Source organism: Panulirus ornatus, chromosome 73 (genome assembly GCF_036320965.1).
Source record: "Panulirus ornatus isolate Po-2019 chromosome 73, ASM3632096v1, whole genome shotgun sequence".
NCBI lineage: Eukaryota > Metazoa > Arthropoda > Malacostraca > Decapoda > Palinuridae > Panulirus > Panulirus ornatus.
This window is the reverse complement of record NC_092296.1, coordinates 10,487,826-10,500,241: the sequence shown is the minus strand read 5'-3', so window position 1 is coordinate 10,500,241 and position 12,416 is coordinate 10,487,826. Positions and strand designations below refer to the sequence as shown.

At 41.2% G+C, this 12,416-nt stretch overlaps 1 long non-coding RNA gene across 1 annotated transcript in view; it reads right to left on the bottom strand.

Annotated features, from left to right (window-relative positions):
• Window positions 1-7,168: 7,168 nt before the first annotated feature.
• The window catches only part of LOC139748159 (uncharacterized), a 15,268-nt gene continuing 10,020 nt past the window's right edge, over window positions 7,169-12,416 (bottom strand). Inside the window, exons 2-3 of the long non-coding RNA XR_011712545.1 lie at window positions 9,632-9,789; window positions 7,169-7,552 (exon numbers count right to left, since the gene is read on the bottom strand). This is a non-coding gene — a long non-coding RNA (uncharacterized lncRNA). The remainder of the gene's footprint in view (window positions 7,553-9,631; window positions 9,790-12,416) is intronic.

Sequence of the window (12,416 nt, the reverse complement as noted above, 5' to 3'; positions counted from 1 at the left end):
GGTTGTATACAGAGACACCGTCAGTCGAGATATAACATTAAGACTTTTTTTTCTTTCATACTATTCGCCATTTCCCGCGATAGCGAGGTAGCGTTAAGAACAGAGGACTGGGTCTTTGAGGGAATATCCTCACCTGGCCCCCTTCTCTGTTCCTTCTTTTGGAAGAAAAAAAAAAAAAAAACGAGAGGGGAGGATTTCCAGCCTCCCGCTCCCTTCCCTTTTAGTCGCCTTCTACGACACGCAGGGAATACGTGGGAAGTATACTTTCTCCCCTATCCCCAGGGAATAACATTAAGACAAGACGACATATATTAATGTGAAAGAGACTCTTCATATGACAAGAAAGCTGACTACTGCACTTAACAACACAGCTCACACTACAACGAAACTGACGTAAACAAATCAACAAAAAGGCCAAGAACCATTTATTTTTTTTCCTTTCTTTTCAAACCACAAAAAACAATGAATGTTTCTTTTAACACCAGAGGCTACAGCCTACCAGCTGGGTCAGGCCCACACTCACCTCTACCGTACTGATAACTGGGGAAAAAGCGAAGAAATGACCAAAAAAAAAGAAAAAAATAATAACTATAGCGACTCGTATTTTGAAAGGTTGGAGAAATGGAATGTCTGCCGGCGGGAGGAAACGTGCATTGATCATCTTCAGTCCTTTTTTGGCTCAATTGGTCATTACAGCAGTGCTCAAACAAAGGTAATAAAACGTTTTGTGATTGATTTTCCATCCCACGGGGGCGAGAGAGAGAGAGAGAGAGAGAGAGAGAGAGAGAGTGTGTGTGTGTGTGTGTGTGTGTGTGTGTGTGTAGGCACGCAACGGAGAGCTTGGCTTTATAATTGGCGAGATTTCGCTCAAAATGTCTGACTACAAGAGATCATCTTTTTTTTTTCCTTTTATCATGATCAAGGTGGATGGAGGCGGGGGGAAGCCAGGCCCACGAGGGGAGAGGCTGGCACCCACCATGACATGACGTGTTACCCTCACATAACATGACGTGTTACCATCACATAACATGACTGTGTTACCATCACATAACATGACGTGTTACCATCACATAACATGACTGTGTTACCATCACATAACATGACTGTGTTACCATCACATAACATGACGTGTTACCATCACATAACATGACGTGTTACCATCACATAACATGACGTGTTACCCTCACATAACATGACGTGTTACCATCACATAACATGACTGTTACCATCACATAACATGACTGTGTTACCATCACATAACATGACGTGTTACCATCACATAACATGACGTGTTACCCTCACATAACATGACGTGTTACCATCACATAACATGACGTGTTACCAACACATAACATGACGTGTTACCATCACATAACATGACTGTTACCATCACATAACATGACGTGTTACCCTCACATAACATGACGTGTTACCCTCGCATAACATGACGTGTTACCATCACATAACATGACTGTGTTACCCTCACATAACATGACGTGTTACCATCACATAACATGACTGTGTTACCATCACATAACATGACGTGTTACCATCACATAACATGACGTGTTACCATCACATAACATGACGTGTTACCATCACATAACATGACGTGTTACCCTCACATAACATGACGTGTTACCATCACATAACATGACGTGTTACCATCACATAACATGACGTGTTACCATCACATCACATGACGTGTTACCATCACATAACATGACGTTACCCTCACATAATATGACGTTACCATCACATAACATGACGTGTTACCATCACATAACATGACGTGTTACCATCACATAACATGACGTGTTACCCTCACATAACATGACGTGTTACCCTCACATAACATGACGTGTTACCATCACATAACATGACTGTGTTACCATCACATAACATGACGTGTTACCATCACATAACATGACGTGTTACCATCACATCACATGACGTGTTACCATCACATAACATGACGTGTTACCCTCACATAACATGACGTGTTACCATCACATAACATGACTGTGTTACCATCACATAACATGACGTGTTACCCTCACATAACATGACGTGTTACCATCAAATAACATGACGTGTTACCATCACATAACATGACGTGTTACCATCACATAACATGACTGTGTTACCATCAAATAACATGACGTGTTACCCTCACATAACATGACTGTGTTACCCTCACATAACATGACGTGTTACCATCACATAACATGACTGTGTTACCATCACATAACATGACGTGTTACCATCACATAACATGACTGTGTTACCATCACATAAAGTCCGCTGGAGACATGTGTGTCCCACCTGAGGGGGTTGGAGTCTGACGATGAATGTGAGAATAAAACGAAAATTTATGAACACTTCTAAACTGCGATAACCCTATCCTATATATGGGTTACTTGAAATGTAATCTACTGTGTTTGTTATTACATGCTGGTTACTTAAACTATAATCTACTGTGTTTGTTATTACATGTTAGTTACTTAAAATATAATCTAATGTCTTTGTTATTGCATTTGGTTACTTAAAATATAATCAACTGTGTTTGTTATTACATGTTGGTTACTTAAAATATAATCTAATGTCTTTGTTATTACATGTTGGTTACTTAAAATATAATCTAATGTCTTTGTTATTGCATTTGGTTACTTAAAATATAATCAACTGTGTTTGTTCTTACATGTTGGTTACTTAAAATATAATCTAATGTCTTTGTTATTACATGTTGGTTACTTGAAATATAATCAACTGCGTTTGTTCTTACATGTTGGTTACTTAAAATATAATCTACTGTATTTGTTAATCCATGTTGGTTCCTTAAATGTAATCTACTGTTATCATTAATGATCAATATAATCATACTAGATAACTGGAGTTAGTAGTTAACTAAACCAGTTATGAGATAAGATAAGATAAGATACTTTATTCGTCAAATTGTTATACAAAATGTAATACCAAATGAAATTCGTTTTGGCTTTAGAGCTCCTTAGTAGTTGTAAAAAAAAAAAAAAAAAAAAAAAAAAATTAAAATATTAACAAGAAATACTGCATAGGTTATTTCATATAAAATGTTACTTTGCTATTGTGTACATGCGATATCAGCTTGTCACTATCATGAACCATCACCTACAGTTATTATGAGAACAACCTTATCTTGGCTATCGCCTTACGTTACTGGGGTGGTTGTCTGGGCAGATACGTGAGGTTTCCAGATGAAAAATAAAAATGATTATCGCCCAAAATAATTGATCAGATTGGAACTGACCACGTCAGTTATTCTTTAGCGGGGGGGGGGGGGGGGAGACTAATACAAAATTTATCGCACCAAAAGATGGATGGGTTTCCGGTGGAGGTCATTCAAATAAGGTGTGTCACACGGGGGGGGGGGATGTCTGTGTCATCAATGCCTCCGTAAAGGTAATTAATTAAGTTCATGGCTGCACTGAAGGTTAATCAAGTTCGTGGCTACAATAAAAGCAATTAAGTTCATGGCTACATTAAAGGTAATTAAGTTCATGGCCACATTAAAGGTCATCAAGTTCGGGGCTACATTAAAGGTAATCAAGTTCATGCCCACATTAAAGGTAATCAAGTTCATGGCCACATTAAAGGTAATCAAGTTCATGCCCACATTAAAGGTAATCAAGTTCATGCCCACATTAAAGGTAATCAAGTTCATGGCCACATTAAAGGTAATCAAGTTCATGCCCACATTAAAGGCAATCAAGTTAATAGCCACATTAAAGGTAATTAAGTTCATGCCCACATTAAAGGTAATCAAGTTCATGCCCACATTAAAGGTAATCAAGTTCATGCCCACATTAAAGGTAATCAAGTTCATGGCTACATTAAAGGTAATCAAGTTCATGCCCACATTAAAGGTAATCAAGTTCATGCCCACATTAAAGGTCAAGTTCGTGGCTACATTAAAGGTAATCAAGTTCATGCCCACATTAAAGGTCAAGTTCGTGGCTACATTAAAGGTAATCAAGTTTATGCCCACATTAAAGGTCATTAAGTTCATGCCCACATTAAAGGTAATCAAGTTCGTGGCCACATTAAAGGTAATTAAGTTCATGCCACATTAAAGGTAATCAAGTTCATGCCCACATTAAAGGTAATCAAGTTCATGCCCACATTAAAGGTAATCAAGTTCATGCCCACATTAAAGGTAATCAAGTTCATGCCCACATTAAAGGTAATCAAGTTTATGCCCACATTAAAGGTAATCAAGTTTATGCCCACATTAAAGGTAATCAAGTTCATGCCCACATTAAAGGTAATCAAGTTTATGCCCACATTAAAGGTAATCAAGTTCATGCCCACATTAAAGGTAATCAAGTTCATGCCCACATTAAAGGTAATCAAGTTTATGCCCACATTAAAGGTAATCAAGTTCATGCCCACATTAAAGGTAATCAAGTTTATGCCCACATTAAAGGTAATCAAGTTCATGCCCACATTAAAGGTCAAGTTCGTGGCTACATTAAAGGTAATCAAGTTCATGCCCACATTAAAGGTCATCAAGTTCGTGGCCACATTAAAGGTAATCAAGTTCATGCCCACATTAAAGGTAATTAAGTTCGTGGCTACATTTATATGTGGGAAGACTTTAGTTAAGGTAATGCTAACTCTACTGCCGTTAGTCATAACCAAGTTATCTATATCCATGTAAACACAACCTTTCCCCCTTACCCCGCCTCTCCTTCATCAATTGTTAATAATATAAATGTCATAATAATATGGTTATACATGTATTCATTCCTTTTAAGATGGCAACTTTAACCTTTCTAAAATGTGGAAATAATATGGTTATAATCATTCCTTAAGATGGCGACTATATCCTATCTAAAATGTCGATTTAATATGGCTATATTCATACCTTAACATGGCGAGTAAACCTTATCTAAAATGTCCTTTTCTTTTTTTTTTCATTTCATTTTTTTCATTTCATTTTTTTCATTTCATTTTTTTTATTCATTTTGTTCCGCTGATAACGTGACCATTAAGAAACCACGAGCAAACCATCAGACAGATGAACTACGGTCGAGCTCAACTTCCCAGATGGTCAACACAACTGCTTCAGTTACCCCTCCCGGCAACCATTTATTTCCCTTTACCTCATTACGATAACTACCATCTCACCCCTGCTTGATAATGATAACTGATAACCAAATTATCTTTATTTTTGACTTAATTACGATAACTACCATCCCAACCTCTGCTTGATAATGATAACTGATAACCACATTATCTTTATTTTTGACCTAATTACGATAACTACCATCTTATCCCTGCTTGATAATGATGACTGATAACCAAATTATCTTTATAATTTTTTACCTAATTACGATAACTACCATCCCAACCTCTGCTTGATAATGATGACTGATAACCAAATTATCTTTATTTTTTTACCTAATTACAATAACTACCATCTCATCCCTGCTTGATAATGATGACTGATAACCAAATTGTCTTTATTTATCTACCTAATTATGATAACTATCATCTCATCCTTGCTTGATAATGATGACTGATAACCAAATTATCTTTATTTTTGTACCTAATTATGATAACTACCATCTCACCCCTGCTCAATAATGATGACTGATAACTTATCTTTATTTCCCTTTACCTAATTATGATAACTACCATCTTACCTCTGCTTAATAATGATGACTGATAACTGAATTATCTTTACGAGGATATGATATTGAAAGTCAAGATTAGACTGGTGCATTATCTTGTTACACAGACAATATAACATATGTACCTACTTCAAGTTAACGTAGACAACTGACAAAATGATTCACAAGTGTAGTTAGTAGTCTAGCAAACTACATAATTACCCTAAAGACCATTCATTAATAAACAAGGAGAAACAAGCCAATTTTCTTAACTACCACATACTTGTACAAGCAAAAATTTTTGACTTTTAACAATAGCCGGACAAACACAAACACACACAAACAAGTGAGGCAAACTACAAACAATGTGAGGCAAACAACAGTTTGACACGTATGCAAACAACTAGGTGGCACCTGGCCTGGATAACTATCTAGGGGGTTTGAGTGGGTAGTTCTTATTGGCTGTTTCAGATCTGTATGTCGGTTCCTATTGGTGTTTGAGGAGGACTGCTCATTTCTCCAGGTGATCTGATGTCTCCCATTGGCTGTCGAAGATGGCTGAGGTTGGCTCATTTCTATTGGCTCTCGTGGAAGACCAGTGGTTCCCATTGGTTGTTGAGGAAGGTGGCTGATGATGTCTCATTCCTATTGGTTCTCGTAGATGACGGCTGTTTCCTATTGGCTGTTGAAGTAGATGGCTGGGGGGGATAGCTTATTTCTATTGGTTCGCGCAGACGACGGGTGATTCCTATTGGTTCTTGAAGATGGCTTCAGTGGCTGTTTTCTACTGGTTCTCGTGGACTGGGGAAAGTCTATGGTTCACGTAGCTGTAGGACGGTTTCTATTGGTTCACAGGGGTCTATGACGTATAGGCATGCGAGGCAGGTGATTGGCTGGTCTTACTTCATGACGTAGTCGGACTGCTGCTCTCATTGCGTCTTCCAAGACGATGGTCCGTCGCCATTGGCTGGTTCATTGGACACCATTCATGTTGACGGCAGGTGAACCAGTCACCAGCCGTGGCCACAGATGAACCAGTCACCAGCCGTGGCCACAGTGAACCAGACAGTCACCAGCCGTGGCCACAGATGAACCAACCAGTCACCAGCTGTGGCCACAGATGAACCAGTCACCAGCCGTGGCCACAAATGAACCAACCAGTCACCAGCCGTAGCCACAGATGAACCAGTCACCAGCCGTGGCCACAAGTGAACCAGACAGTCACCAGCCGTGGCCACAGATGAACCAACCAGTCACCAGCTGTGGCCACAGATGAACCAACCAGTCACCAGCTGTGGCCACAGATGAACCAGTCACCAGCTGTGGCCACAGATGAACCAACCAGTCACCAGCTGTGGCCACAGATGAACCAGTCATCAGCCGTGGCCACATGTGAACCAGACAGTCACCAGCTGTGGCCACAGATGAACCAACCAGTCACCAGCCGTGGCCACAGATGAACCAGTCAGTCACCAGCTGTGGCCACAGATGAACCAACCAGTCACCAGCCGAGGCCACAGATGACACAACCCAGTCCACCAGCCGTGGCCACAGATGAACCAAACCAGTACACCAAGGCCGTGGCCGCAAGATGAACCAACCAGTCACCAGCCGTGGCCACAAGTGTACCAGACAGTCACCAGCCGTGGCCACAGATGAACCAGTCACCAGCTGTGGCCACAGGTGAACCAACCAGTCACCAGCTGTGGCCACAGATGAACCAGTCACCAGCTGTGGCCACAGATGAACCAACCAGTCACCAGCCGTGGCCACAGATGAACCAACCAGTCACCAGCCGTGGCCACAGGACAAGAGGCTGTTACCAGCCATAACCCAGGTAAGGGTAATGGTTGTAAGTACCATAACAGTGTGTGTGGTAATAGACCAACAGCCCGTACAGCCTGGAATGTCACGAGGGATGAGAGAGAGAGAGAGAGAGAGAGAGAGAGAGAGAGAGAGAGAGAGAGAGAGAGAGAGAGAGAGAGAGAGAGAGAGAGAGAGAGAGAAATAAAAAGGGAATTAGTACTTAAGTCGTCCTGGTCTCTTAACTTAAATGGACTATAACGCTCCTAGGTTGCTAAGACCCAGTAACTACGCTCCTAGCCTGCTAAGACTCCCAGTAACTACGCTCCTAGCCTGCTAAGACTCCCAGTAACTACGCTCCTAGGTTGCTAAGACTCCCAGTAACTACGCTCCTAGGCTGCTAAGACTTCCAGTAACTACGCTCCTAGCCTGCTAAGACTCCCAGTAACTACGCTCCTTGGCTGCTAAGACTTCCAGTAACTACGCTCCTAGGCTGCTACGACTTCCAGTAACTACGCTCCTAGGCTGCTAAGACTCCCAGTAACTACGCTCCTAGGCTGCTAAGACTCCCAGTAACTACGCTCCTAGGATGCTAAGACTCCCAGTAACTACGCTCCTAGGCTGCTAAGACTCCCAGTAACTACGCTCCTAGCCTGCTAAGACTCCCAGTAACTACGCTCCTAGCCTGCTAAGACTCCCAGTAACTACGCTCCTAGGTTGCTAAGACTCCCAGTAGCTACGCTCCTAGGCTGCTAAGACTTCCAGTAACTACGCTCCTAGCCTGCTAAGACTCCCAGTAACTACGCTCCTTGGCTGCTAAGACTTCCAGTAACTACGCTCCTAGGCTGCTACGACTTCCAGTAACTACGCTCCTAGGCTGCTAAGACTCCCAGTAACTACGCTCCTAGGCTGCTAAGACTCCCAGTAACTACGCTCCTAGGCTGCTACGACTTCCAGTAACTACGCTCCTAGGCTGCTAAGACTCCCAGTAACTACGCTCCTAGGCTGCTAAGACTCCCAGTAACTACGCTCCTAGGCTGCTAAGACTCCCAGTAACTACGCTCCTAGGCTGCTAAGACTTCCAGTAACTACGCTCCTAGGCTGCTAAGACTTCCAGTAACTACGCTCCTAGGCTGCTAAGACTTCCAGTAACAACGCTCCTAGGCTGCTAAGACTTCCAGTAACAACGCTCCTAGGCTGCTAAGACTTCCAGTAACTCGTAGCTAGCATATTCTAATGTCTTCCACTTCCTCCAATATATTCATTAATACTGTCCCTTATCTCTTCTTTTCTTTTTTACCTTTTCATTAACCACTAAATATATATTCAAATTAAGGCCTGGCCTTCACGTGGACTTTTATCCCAAACCGGAGCCTCTACCGAAAAAAAAGAAATAGAAAATGGGTCTGACATTATCAAGTTACTGAAGTAATTCGTTGTAAAATGAAAATATAAAAAAAAATATCTAGTTACAACGGTAGCCTCTTCTAACACTGCTATACAATGATGAAAGATCCTACGCTAATTACGTGCTCGGTTTTGAACACAGCGTTAACTGGTTCTAACATTGCTACACGAGTAATACCAACATGTTTAACATTACTAGTATGCAAACTTAATCTGGTTTAGCAAAGCTAAGTTAACCTGATTGACATTACTACGCTACTCATATTAACAAACTGTGCTGGGCTATACTCATTTGTCTACGTTCATATAAATAAATACTTAAAAATTCTCTCACTAAGCTATACTGATTTGTCTATATAGATTCATGTCAATAAATACTGAAAAATTCCAACTGTTAATAAGTTAAATTTATATGTCTACATATCACTGACTTTACTGATATACAGCTAAAATTCATTACGTTAAATTCATATGTTAATAAAGTTAAATTTATGTCTATACAACACTGACCTTTACTGATATACAGCTAAAATTCATTACGCTAAATTCATGTTAACAAAGTTAAATTCATGTCTACACAACATTGATTTTACTGATGTACAGCCAAAATTCATTACGTTAAATTCATATGTTAATAAACAGTTAAATTCATAAGTCTACACAACACTGACCTTTATTGATATACGGACAAAGTGGGTTTTGTTTTTCCACTTGACCCAAAATGGATGATATGTGACCCTTACTCAAGGTCAAAGGTGAGGAACACTTACCTGGTCAGGAGGTGGGGACGCTGGATGAGGAAGCTGCAGAAGTGGGTGTAGCTGTAGTGGTACTGCTGGTGCCACGGGTACGTCAAGCCCGGGTACTGCGGGTACAAGGGCTTGGCCTCCGCCTTGGCTTCCCCGGCCACGGGCGGCGCCAGCACCGCCTGCAGGAGGAGGACAGGGTGTAAGGCTCTGTGGGTGAGGGTGGGGAGGTGGTGTCACGCACACCACACAATACAGTCCACCCCATAACCTCACACAGCCTCGTTGTAAGATTACCCCAAGTGGAGAAAACTCTCTCTCTCTCTCTCTCTCTCTCTCTCTCTCTCTCTCTCTCTCTCTCTCTCTCTCTCTCTCTCTCTCTCTCTCTCAGCAGTGAGAAATGACGGTTAAGCATAACACATACGCCGCTACGCACAAGCCCCGGCAAAATCAGGTCTTGTGTTGTTCGTGCGTACACACACACACACACACACACACACACACACACACACACACACACATATATATATATATATATATATATATATATATATATATATATATATATATATATATATATATATATATATATATATATCCCTGGGGATAGGGGAGAAAGAATACTTGCCACGTATTCCCTGCGTGTCGTAGAAGGCGACTAAAAGGGAAGGGAGCGGGGTGGCTGGAAATCCTCCCCCTTCGTTTATAGTTTTCCAAATGAAGGAACAGAGAAGTGGGCCAAGTGAGGATATTCCCTCGAAGGCTCAGTCCTCTGTTCTTAACGCTTTCTCGCTATCGCGGGAAATGGCGAATGGTACGAAACATATGTTCGTGTGTTCTCCAATGGGTTACACTTAGGTACAGAATTTGGGGAAAAGTTTGTATAGTTTCTGTATAGAAGGGGGACTCCACCCCCCCCCCCCCACCCTTGTATTATAGATGAAGAACCCATGTATAAAACACCGGAGAAAAGTGAAGTCTCCCCCCAACACACACGAAGTGCTCAACCATTTTCTGTGAAGGCTGCAGCAAACCTTATAGTGAATGTACCTAACTCGTCTATTTCCCATTTTCTAAAATAATTTTTCCATCACCACTGATTGTCATAGAGTAAAAATAACTGATTGTCATAGTAAAAATAATTTCGCTTTGGACGTACTTTTAAGTTAGAAATATCACCTGGCCAAAATTAATCATCTCTGTGAGACATATTTCATGGATATATGCAATCTCAAATTATCACGTAAATGCCCTTTTTAAATAATTGAGGCCGGCCACAGTGTCCATCTTTCATCCTATACATTACTTATGTATGATAACAACAAATATTCTTTATGCTACCAATAACGATAAATATTCTTCTTTATAATACGAGTTTCAGAAGGAGGTCAAAGTCGAAGGAATTATGGCTGCCGAATATAAACAAATTCAGGTAACGTAATGATATGGGAGAGTCATACGCACACCTGAGCAAATAAACAAACAAAAAAATACAACATCTGCAAAGAATACCACACACACACACACACACACACACACACACATACTTCACACTGCCACCAGCCAGTAGGTTCGGGCCCTCCCCAGACCATACATATTTCAGGCCAGGTGGCCGCATACTTCCAGACGTTCACCACAAACTCCAGGATATATATCTATATATATATACTTTTTTCCTCTCTTTTTTTACTCCTCTTAAAGTGTATTTCTGTGTTGTAAAAAGTGGCTACCCTCGCCCCGCGGGACGCGATGGGATGGCAGGGTGGGATATATATATATATATATATATATATATATATATATATATATATATATATATATATATATATATATATATATATATTTATATATATATTTATATATATATATAATATATATATATATATATATATATATATATATATATATATATATATATATATATCTTCTTTTAAACTATTCGCCATTTCCCGCATTAGCGAGGTAGCGTTAAGAACAGAGGACTGGGCCTTTTTTGGAATATCCTCACCTGGCCCCCTCTGTTCCTTCTTTTGGAAAAAAAAAAAAACGATTTATATATATAGATTTCTTTTACACTCTTGCTGCCGGTGTTTTCTGTGTGGTGGTGGTGTTGTCTGTGTGGTGATGGTGTTGCCTGTGTGGTGGTGGTGTTGTGTGTAGTGGTGGTGTTGTCTGTGTAGTGGTGGTGTTGTCTGTGTAGTGGTGGTGTTGTCTGTGTAGTGGTGGTGTTGTCTGTGTAGTGGTGGTGTTGTCTGTGTGGTGGTGGTGTTGTCTGTGTAGTGGTGGTGTTGTCTGTGTGGTGGTGGTGTTGTGTGTGGTGGTGGTGTTGTGCAGCGGTGGTGTTGTCTGTGTAGTGGTGGTGTTGTCTGTGCGGTTGTGGTGTTGTCTCTATGGTGGTGTTGTTGTCTGTGTGGTGGTGGTGTTGTCTGTGTGGTGATGGTGTTGCCTGTGTGGTGGTGGTGTTGTGTGTAGTGGTGGTGTTGTCTGTGTAGTGGTGGTGTTGTCTGTGTAGTGGTGGTGTTGTCTGTGTGGTGGTGGTGTTGTGTATGGTGTGTGGTGGTGGTGTTGTCTGTATGGCGGTGGTGTTGTCTGTGTGGTGGTGGTGTTGTCTGTGTAGTGGTGGTGTTGTCTGTGTGGTGGTGGTGTTGTGTGTGGTGGTGGTGTTGTGCAGCGGTGGTGTTGTCTGTGTAGTGGTGGTGTTGTCTGTGCGGTTGTGGTGTTGTCTCTATGGTGGTGTTGTTGTCTGTGTGGTGGTGGTGTTGTCTGTGTGGTGATGGTGTTGCCTGTGTGGTGGTGGTGTTGTGTGTAG